General features: G+C 33.7%; 1 long non-coding RNA gene across 2 annotated transcripts; it reads right to left on the bottom strand.

Moving 5' to 3' along the window:
* Positions 1-5,174: 5,174 nt before the first annotated feature.
* LOC131038945 (uncharacterized) lies at positions 5,175-7,067 on the bottom strand. Of its 2 annotated transcripts, none has more exons than XR_009104578.2 (2): positions 6,752-7,067; positions 5,175-6,666 (listed from the first exon to the last, which is right to left on the bottom strand). It is a non-coding gene; the product is annotated as an uncharacterized LOC131038945 (long non-coding RNA). The 2 variants fall into 2 exon arrangements; XR_009104575.2 differs by having other exon boundaries at positions 5,175-6,612.
* Between the last annotated feature and the right edge of the window lie 3,603 nt (positions 7,068-10,670).

Here is a 10,670-nt window from a genome sequence, read left to right as displayed (position 1 = left end):
TAAAATGATAGGCTTATGCTATGTAGAGAACCAGATAGGAGTTGATTCAATGCAATGTAAATGTTGCCAAACGAGAATAATTTTATATATATATATATATATATATATATATATATATATATATATATATATATATATATATATATATATATATATATATATATATATATATATATATATTTAATTCATAAAAGAATGGAACAAGTCACAAGGTTTTGATAATCAAATAGGAAAACCATATATAACTATTTTGGTAGTTCCAGATTGTGATATGAAATCAGAAATGTGTACTTTTTTCAGATCATAGGATGTTGATGATATTAATTTTGATGATAGAGTTTCAGGTTCACTATTGTATTTTCGCATCTCTTATAATACCAAAGATGATTTTAAAAATTTCATAAAATAGAAAATATGCATGGAGAAGATAAATGACCATAAATGATGACAAACTAATAGAGGATGATGAGCTTCATATTTTCTTTCAGTTAGGGACTGAGTTAGATTTTGGCAAGTAGCATCATGAATTTTTCCAATCCTTTGTCTAGTTAGAGAGTCATTTTTTTGTGCATGATGATGAGTATGAACATGCCCTTGGTGGTGAATGTGAAATATATGTTCCATATTCTGAATTCTTTCAGTTCAAAACTAATTTCATGACGCAAAATGAAAAAGAACATGCTAAATATATTTGTTGTAATACAATGGTGAATCATGTCAATGGAAATATGAGTAACCAGGTGAATAATTATAATGTTTTTAGATGTGTTACATTGTTACAAGATGAAACTCAAATGTATGGCCAAGAAAAATGGAGGCTTTCCTTTTCTGGTGGCCTTGGGCCATCGGCTATGGTTTGATTTTTCAAACCATTCTAGTTCATGAAGGAATTGCTAGTGCATAGACAATTCCTAAGACTTTTATTTTCCATGCTTGATAGTATAGGATGTTTGAAGCTTTCTTTTGGGTGTCAGTTTTTGTTTCATGTCAAGTTGGTCTACCTATCTCAGAGATTTGGATTCTTGCTATGTCACAAGGAGCATACATCCCCAAGCAAGAGACACCGTTAGAACCCCAATTTTTTGCAAAATTTGATATGCCCATGATGTGAAAATTTAGTTGTAGCACCCAGAAAGTACACTTGCAAATTTTCTTGAGTAGCTCATTTTGAAAGTATATATCTTGAAATCATGTGATTGTCATGCCAAACCACTTGGGGATCATGTTTATTTGTCATAAGTGAGTGTTCTTGTCCATTTTTAGCCTCTCATAGTCACATCTTATGTGTTTTTGAAGTGGTAAGTTTTTGGGTTCTAAAACTACATTTGGAGTCTGCATATTGTAAACCCTCCAAGTAGCCATTTTTAGAGGTCAATATTTTGATACCTGGTGTTTTTTATATCAAAACAACTTTTTCTTGCATTTGTCCTCATCTTAATGTACTCCCATGTTCATTTTCAAAGCCCCATCAATTCGTTTGATATTTTTACTATCTCAAAAGAAAATGCAATTTCTTGTTATTGGTCGTTTGCATAGTGTTACATTTATCAGGTTATCTACTTTGGAGGTTCACATTTTGAAGCTAATTGAGGGTTTGATGAAAAGGATTACTTCCTATGATTTTTTTCATGACGATGTAACCTTGTGCATGATTGCAAAGCATCAACATTTAGTTTGACATTTTTTTCAGAGTCAAATCAAATGAAGTTTGTAGAGATTGGTAGACTAATTAGGATTCAAGATTGATATCGACAAGACCTAATTCAAAATACGAGAAACTGAAATCAAATAGAAAAAAAAATGCAGAGGAAAGAAACGATGTCGACAAATGATAAAGATCAAATGCACAACATAGAAGAAGTGTTAATAAGATGTGAAACCCTAAATAAGGTCACACAAACATGTTAAAGTATGACACCACAAGCATTGACCATTTTTAGATGCCTACATTTTGCCCCTCTTTGAGACAATGTGATTATGAGCATTGTTTCAAAGAACAATCAAGAAATATGCCCCAAACAACGACAGGATATAAGTATGCCCCCTCAAGGAATTGGGCAAAAATTTAGAAAATGAGTCAATTTGTCAAAAATTTTACCAAGGCTAGACCAAGACGACCACAAGGACCGACTGAAGAAAGGTTAATAAGAGGAAATTAGACGAAGAAGAATTAGTGATGAAGAAAAACTTTCTTTCACAAATGCACAATTGTAGGTGAGAGCCTTTATTGTGGCAAAAACGGATCCGGTGCATCATAGCATTGAGAGGATAGCTTACTAATGGTAGTACCCAGCCTATAACAACACCACGATTCATTCAACTCCACATGTTGATGATTTATAGCTTCAGTCAGAGTAATCTCATAAAATCATATTTATAAGTAATGTTGATTATATCATCAATATAATATATACATATTAGTATATGTAATAATAAGTGTTCTTATTATTATTATTATATATATGAATATTTATATATACATAATTTATGATTGAATTATTAAATCATTGAGATTAAATTCATGTTTTTGATTAAAGTAAAAGCAAGTTTTGAAGGGGCCCCAAAACCCTTTACAAAATGACCTTACAAGATAAAAGCATTAAGAAACCAGGAGGAACAAACATTAGGAAAACCAACAAAATTACTAGTAAAAACCAGCAAAAGCCCCAAAAAACTAGCATAAACCAGCCAGACCAGACAAAAGGAACTAATTTATGTTTTTCAAAGCATTAGCTAAGTTACTGCTAATCTCATATAGGTCTTTGATATTATCCCTAAGATTAGGGATTTCCTTAGCAGACGCAGCAACAACTTTCTTAACACTCGCTCTAGATCTCTTTGCAGCTCCACTAGGTGTAGCTTCCCCACTTCCAATCTCGATTGCATCTTCATCCATGTCGAGGTCCACCACCGGTTTGGGAGAGCTGGAGTTATCGAGGACCTTCGAGATATCCTCTAGGTTCTTTGTAACAACAGACAAGATATTCGGGATCAAACCCAACAAGTTTTTCATCGCCACTTTCCCTTCTTCCAGATAATCAATCTGAGCTACCATTTTTTTAACTTTTTCCTCCATGTCCTGCTTCCATTGCTTCTGATTCCTATCATCTTCCTTCATTTTCTCATCCATCTGTTTCCCTTTTTTTCTAGGTTCTTCAATAGTTCATATGTCCATCTGTCATAACCCAATCTAGCCTCAGTGAATTTTTTAAGGTTATCCAGGAATAACCCTTCTCACAGTGAGATTAAATTCATGTTAAATCGATAAATAATATCGATTTATATTAATCACATTGTTTATACCAAATTGAATATGAGCACCGTATTCTAAATGATCATAAGTCTCGATTATATTGATCAAATGGAATGATCAATATAAATCGATTATCCAAATTAAATAGTTCGATATCATTTATCGCTGTTTATATCAACTATGGTCGATCTCCTTAACAAAACGATTATGTGAATCGTTATCTGCTGATAGCAATAATAACCAACGATTATGAGAATCATTGTCTTGCAAATCGGTTATATGAATCGGTATGCTGAGAGGCATCTCAATGAAGAGTACGTGGAGACATGTCTATTCATCGACATGTCTCCACATACGTAGAGGCATGTCTATTCATTGACATGCCTATACCATGAGATATATATTATGAAAGAGTTCGACTCTAATATGCAATTACAGAAATCGAAAGTACAAGCCATAAGACATTAATCTCCTTCATTTGCAGTCCTGCAAATAATTCATGAATTAAGTTGTGTTCTCTTCATATAAGCAGCAACCTGCACATAGAGTTCATAGTCATATAGATTAGTTGTGAACCAAATAATAGAAATAAATTAAAACTACTCACATATCAAATCTGATCCAAACTTTAACACCACAAACTTGTAGTCAAAGGAACGTTGTGTTGCTGAAAAAACTACACGTAGCCTTCATAAAATTAAGGTATAACTTGCTGCAGGCAGTCCTACGACTGCTTAAACCTGTTTCTCCAGTCCACACCTAACATAACAATTTCTACAACTGGTTTTTCTCAGTCTGCACACACTACCTTATTTCTACATGCAACATACACCCACAAATCACATATTCATCGAGCATATTAGACTGCTGACACATGCAAGCAACCTGACACACAACAATCTTACACGTAAATAAGGCATCATCTACCATCACTAGCATGTAATTCAACTTGTAATTGAGATATATAACAACCCATCTCTACTTGGATGATGATCATTTGAAATTTTTATTCATTAAAATATTATTTATTTTTAATTTTTATTTATTTTTTATTATTTTTATTTATTTTTTATTTTTTATGTTTTTTAATGAATGATCATGGAATTATTCTTTTTTTAAATGATAATTATACAATTTCATTGAGATCTGAAAGATGATCAACAATTTAGTCATAAATTTTTTTATTTATTTTTTTGTATGAATGATCATGGAACTATTCTTTTTTTAAATGATAATTATACAATTTCATTGAGATCTGAAAGATGATCAACAATTTAGTCATAGAGATTTCCTTATCACCCAATCACATGCGTATTGTACTACAATAAATCAAATTCATGCATAAAGATTCTGAGACTCATGAATTCACAAACATAGAATGGCATATTACCACAACCACCATATTGAAAAATCTTTAACCTGGACATAGATCATCATAATTTAGTAACTTCAAAAGTCAGACACATAATGCATATTCATATAATATTAGTTTACTAGTTTCAAATTAACCTTTCTTCTAGTCATGAGCACTATTATGTCTCATTCTACAATTAATTTAGAATTAGAATAATAATCATGTCTTAACACTACTAAAAGACTATTAGTTGAGCTGCTATGGTCAAAGTGTCATTGAAGAAATGGTGTCATTAGAGGAATTTGGCAATCAAAGAGAGTTGTCCCATCTTTAAGCCCTTACTACCTACATAAGGAGACAATCTTCAACATTCAAAGGCACTTCAAAAACCACATAAGGAGATAATCTTCAACATTCAAAGGTACTTCAAAAACCACATTAGATTCAAGGTTAATCACATTTGTAATCAAAATGTTAGCTAAATGAAAATCATCATAATATAATGGGTTGTCCAAATACAGTCAAATAGACACAAGGGACTGCAACTAAAATAGAAGAGAGTTCTCATATCAAAATAATGATAACCAACGTTAAAAGGTTGTCTATTCATTATATTCTACATAATAGGTAGAGGGGTGATTATATTCATTTGATGTTGTTCCAAATAACTAGGAAAATAGCCATGCACCTTTTAGACATTATCATGTATGACTAAATGCTTCTAGTTGGTGAGTAAATCAACTACATGTCCATGTCTTATTTGAATTGGTTCATGGTGTCTTATTCTAACAGTTAATTCAAACAAAGGAACTATACAGTTGAATATGATATGAAAATGACTTCAGAAAATTAGAAATTGAATATGTGGGTTTTAAAATATGCAACCACCTTTGCATAAATGTCTAGCACAGTTGTTGCAACCACCTCTGTCAAAATTCTTTTATCCTTTATGCTTTGATGGATGTCCATACCTGTTCCGAAGCTCCCATTTGGCATAGGCTGCAAGGATGCTGGAAAAGTTTGTAGAGTCTGGCTTTATACCTGCCAATTGCATTTGATTGGAAGCTTCTAAGGCCTTTTCAACAAACCCACCGCAATCCAAGGCATTCCACTAGAACAGTGCGCTTTGAGGCATTCTGTCAAACAGTTCAGGTACCCTGGCTATGTTTCCACATTTCACGCATCCTATAATCATTGCAGCCTCTAAACAATTCTTAGAGGCATTCTGTCAAAAAGCTCGCATGCCTTATCTATGCTTCCAAATTTTGCATACATGTCTACAAGGGCAGTTGCAGCTACAACATCTGATGGATATCCATACCCTGTTCCAAAGCACTCCCATTTGGCACGGGCTAGGAGGATGCAGGCAAAGGTTGTAGAGTCTAGCTTTACACCTGCCACTTGCATTTGGTTGGAAGTCTATAAAGCATTTTCAAGAAACCCATTTTGTTAAATTTCCACGATCAGGGCGTTCTACTAGAACAGTACACTTTGGAGCATTCTGTCAAACAGTTCAGGTGCCTTGTCTATACTTTCTCATTTTGCATAACCTACAATCATGGCATTCTGTAAACAATTCTTAGAGGCATTTTGTCAAACAGATTACGTGCTCTGTCTATGCTTCCACATTTTGCATACATTTTCTACCAGGGCAGTTGCAGCTATATCATCTGATATAATTCCTCAACCCTTTAAGCTTTGATGGATGTCCATACCCTGTTCCAAAGCTCCCATTTGGTACAGGCTAGGAGGATGCTGGCAAAGCTTGTAGAGTCTAGCTTTACACCTGCCAATTGCATTTAGTTGGAAGTTTGTAAAACCTTTTCAATAAACCCATTTTGTTAATATCCCGCAATCATAGCATTCGACGAAACCACATTTCTTTGAGGCATATTGTCAAACAGTTCACGTGCCTTGTCTATGCTTCAACATGTTGCAAGCATGTCTACCAGAGCATTTTCAACTGTAATTTCCCTTCCATTATGTATTGATGGATGACCATACCCTGTTCCAAATATCCCATTTTGGCACAGGCCGGGATTATGCGTGCAAATGAAAACTGTTTGGGTTAGAAAACTACAAATTATAAGATATGAAATTGCACAAGAACTAATAAGATTAACTATTGGGATAATGCCAACAACCTCATCATAGTTTCATGCTACTCCCATCCAACAACCTCCACCATTGTTTACTCTATTCCCAATTTCAATGCCTACAGACATTAAAAAAATCAGTTAAAAAATGGACTGATAAATCTTATCTTTTTAGGGATTTTGCTGGTTGCAATAGGAAATTTGTTCAAGTCAAATAATGTGCCATGAAGAGGAAACTCTGGCCTTCAAGACAAGATTTCCAATGTTCCAAAATTTTCTCCTGCTGTTTTACTCAGTGCTTGCAATCACTGCGAAAGGTAGTTAATTCCAGGCAATGACACTCACATGTGCATGTCCACTTTAATAATCGCATCATGTATATTTTAGTCCACTTCATATGTATATAGAGATTTAATTTTTTATAATAATTAGCACATATTATGTTATAAAATAAGATCTAAAAGCAATTAATCATTAAATATAGAATGAAGGAAAAAAATAAAATTATAAATTATAAATAAACAATACATTATACAATTTATACATTAAAACAAACCTATCAAGAGCTTCAATATTATAGTATCTCCTCCTCCACTTCCTTCCATGATGTCTCACATGCATATACAATGCATCAATATACCTATCGTGTAGTCTTGTTCACACATATTAATGTATATACTACATATTCACAATATAAAATATGTTTTATGATTGTCTATATTTTAAAAAATAGAAGAATCCATAAATAGGTCACAACTTTTCACCGTGTGATCTTTTGGTTATTCAATTAATTAATAAATATATAATTTATTTATAAGTATAAACTTTATAAATTACCCCTTGTTTTATATTATAAGAACAAAACCTATAAGTTAAAGTCTATAAATGTTATTGAAGAGTGCTTACATTAAATATGATCCTCAAATAAATAGTATGCTAATATCATTAAGTTTCTTTTGGATTTGATTGTGTAACTTTTATAGCATCAACATTTCGGATCACAATGTCACTAGATGCACCCTTAATATTAGCAACAAAATGAGTGAAAGGCCAAATGTGTTTGGCGATAGTTGAAAGGAAGTTAATATTTCTTTAGTATTGTCAAATTTCCTCTATTACACAAACCCTAATTGACTTCTATATAGGATTGAAGTTTGCTTCAATATAACATCATTAAAGTGTGTAATTTACACAAACATTACTAGATATTAATTTTCATGTCCCTTTAAATAGTAAATAGTCGTCCTACAAAACATTGTGAAAGAGATAAAAAAAACTTCTTAGTATCAAGAGTTGTGATGTAGCTGGAGTCCTTGCCTTTTGCCAAAAACTGAAGATTTGTTCTATGTTTAAAATATTTGAGCAATATAGGGAAATAGCTTATTACAATGTAGGAAAATAGTTGTTTTGTTGATTGGAGTTGAATTTAAATCTTACCTTATTTAAATATGATCTCCAAATAAATAGTATGCTAATATCATTAAGTTTCTTTTGGATTTGATTGTGTAACTTTTATAGCATCAACATTTTGGATCACACTCTGTGATCCATCATCAAAATATTTAGAGAATGCTAGGATATGTAAGATAACATTAAATATTATGCTTTAAAAATTTCCTTCTAAAGATTGATTTTTTTGCATGACAACAATGTCACTAGAAGCACCCTTAATATTAGCAACAAAATGACAGAAAGGCCAAATGTGTTTGGCGATAGTTGAAAGGAAGTTGATATTTCTTTAGTATTGTCCAGTTTCCTCTATTACACAAACCCTAATTGACTTATATATAGGATTGAAGTTTGCTTTAATATAACATCATTAAGGTGTGTAATTTACACAAACATAACTAGATATTAATTTCCATGTCCCTTTAAATGGTAAATAGTCATCCTACATAACAAGGTTCCCAAGACTGATGTTGTGGGGCCTTTGCTTGGGGAAGCTCAAGCGAGTACTTGGAAAGGTACCCTTGTTGGAAATTCTAAGTCAAGGTCATCTACGTTGCTGCTAAAGGTAACTGCTTGAGAGGATGGCCCTGAGATTTGTCTCCCCGACAGTATTATGGATAATATCGCTTCCTCCCTACACCTCTGCTTGGTGGGGAGATTCTTAGCCTTCAGACCTGTTGGCAGCACATATAAAAATTTCCATTCTATATGTCTCCTTGTTTGAGTTACGCCCCCATCTGGTCCGTTGGTTGAGTTATTTGCTTAGAATTCTCCATGTAGTTCAGTCTTGGCTGTTTTGCTTAAGTTTCACTCTGTTGAACTTGAACCTTGAACTTGAACCTTGTTGGTTCAAGGTTCAAAGTTAAACGGGCATATTAAAAGTTTTTCCTCCCGCGTTGTTTTAAGTCTTTCCTAGTCCTTGTCGGTGTTTCACATTCTTTGAACCGTGAACTTGAACCTTTTTGGTTCAAGGTTCAAAGTTCAAGATTTGTCATGTTTATGTTTTACGCCAGTTTTGTTTCTCAAGATTCAGAGTTTGATGTTTAAGCTTCCTAGAGATCATGTGACTTGGCATGAGCTAGCGGCGTGGATTTTAAGATATGATAAACGATGACAGAGAAGAGGAATATTCTTTCTTTAATGATTTGAAATCTGTCATTTATAGCAAGTGTGGTGTGGGGATCCGCATTGTCAGATACGAAGTGACTTGGCATTTAATGCATGCTTGAACGCGATCATTTCAGAGTAACACAAGAGAAGAGTAATGGGGATAGTTCGTAGTAATCATGGATAAGTTTTTCTCAGCTTTTAAATTGTGTAGTTGTCATGTCGAGATTATCATTTTTTTTGGTTAAGTGTTAAGAAGAGTTTGTGGAGCAAGAAGAAATTGACTACGACAGGGGTTTGCAGATGACAAAGGAAGGTATGTTCAAACAACTTTCCTAATTGTTGCAGTTTGTTTTAGAAAAGCTCTAGATATTTTGTGAGCTGTTTGTTTCCGTTTCCCTTTTCTTCTTTGTCTAGGTTAATTGGAAAAAATCACGAGCTAGAGCCTAAATTAGTGAACTCTTCTTCCCTTGTAAGTTCCTTACCAGAGCTGGCTGATACAGCTTTACTGCAACTAGATTTAGATGATTTCCTAGAAAGAGTACGGAACCCAGCTTTTGATCCTATGATGAGAGATATTGCGCAGAGCAGTTAATTAGAAGCAGCCACATTTCCCACAGTTGTTCCTTGCCCTGAATTGGTTTTAGAATGCATGAACCACTATGATAAAGTCAACAAATGCAGAAGGAAAAATAATGGTGAAGTTTTGTTGTCCATTGATAGACAAACAGTAATGGCTGCCATGGGTATCCCACATCGGGAACCCTATGAAGATTGGACAATTGGAAAATCTTATGGAATTTATTCTGAGAAAAAAGAGTATTACAGAACTGTCATTGCACGAAATTTGCTTTTGAAGTTTCAAAAAGGGGGTTCAAGGCTGCCAAGACCCTTAACCTGTGAGCATTTGATTCCTGCGATTAGAGATTTGGTAATATTGTTGAGCAGAGTAAAGGGGAATTCACACTCCTTCTATTGGGAAGATTGGATGTATTTCTTTATTCAGGTAACTCTAGATAAAAATTGGTTCATTGACTGGGGAACTGTTATTGCAGAAAGATTGCATGAGGGTTTGAGCAATTATCTTGGGATGTCGAATTTCTATATGTCTTCATACCTATTATATATGCTAGCCTGTGTGAGGGAATGGTCTGGATTATTCCATGCTAAATGGGTTCAAGGTATTAATATTTATGAATATCACCCCCATTTGACTTTAAAAGGACATGTTGATGATTATCTTCGCTGGAACGACATTTTTGCTGGGAGGTTGACCTTTGAATTACAAGATAACTTGCATAGGAGAATGTCTGCAGAAGCAGTTGAACTAGTTAAAATCTATGGCAGTTTCTTTACACGGTTTAATCACTTCACTTGCATAAGGGTTGGAGGTTTTAAAGGTGAACCCTTT

The sequence above is a fragment of the Cryptomeria japonica genome, chromosome 6, assembly GCF_030272615.1.
Source record: "Cryptomeria japonica chromosome 6, Sugi_1.0, whole genome shotgun sequence".
Classification (NCBI taxonomy): Eukaryota; Viridiplantae; Streptophyta; class Pinopsida; order Cupressales; family Cupressaceae; genus Cryptomeria; species Cryptomeria japonica.
Note: the sequence above shows the minus strand (reverse complement) of the source record. Positions and strands in the feature narration are given on the sequence as shown.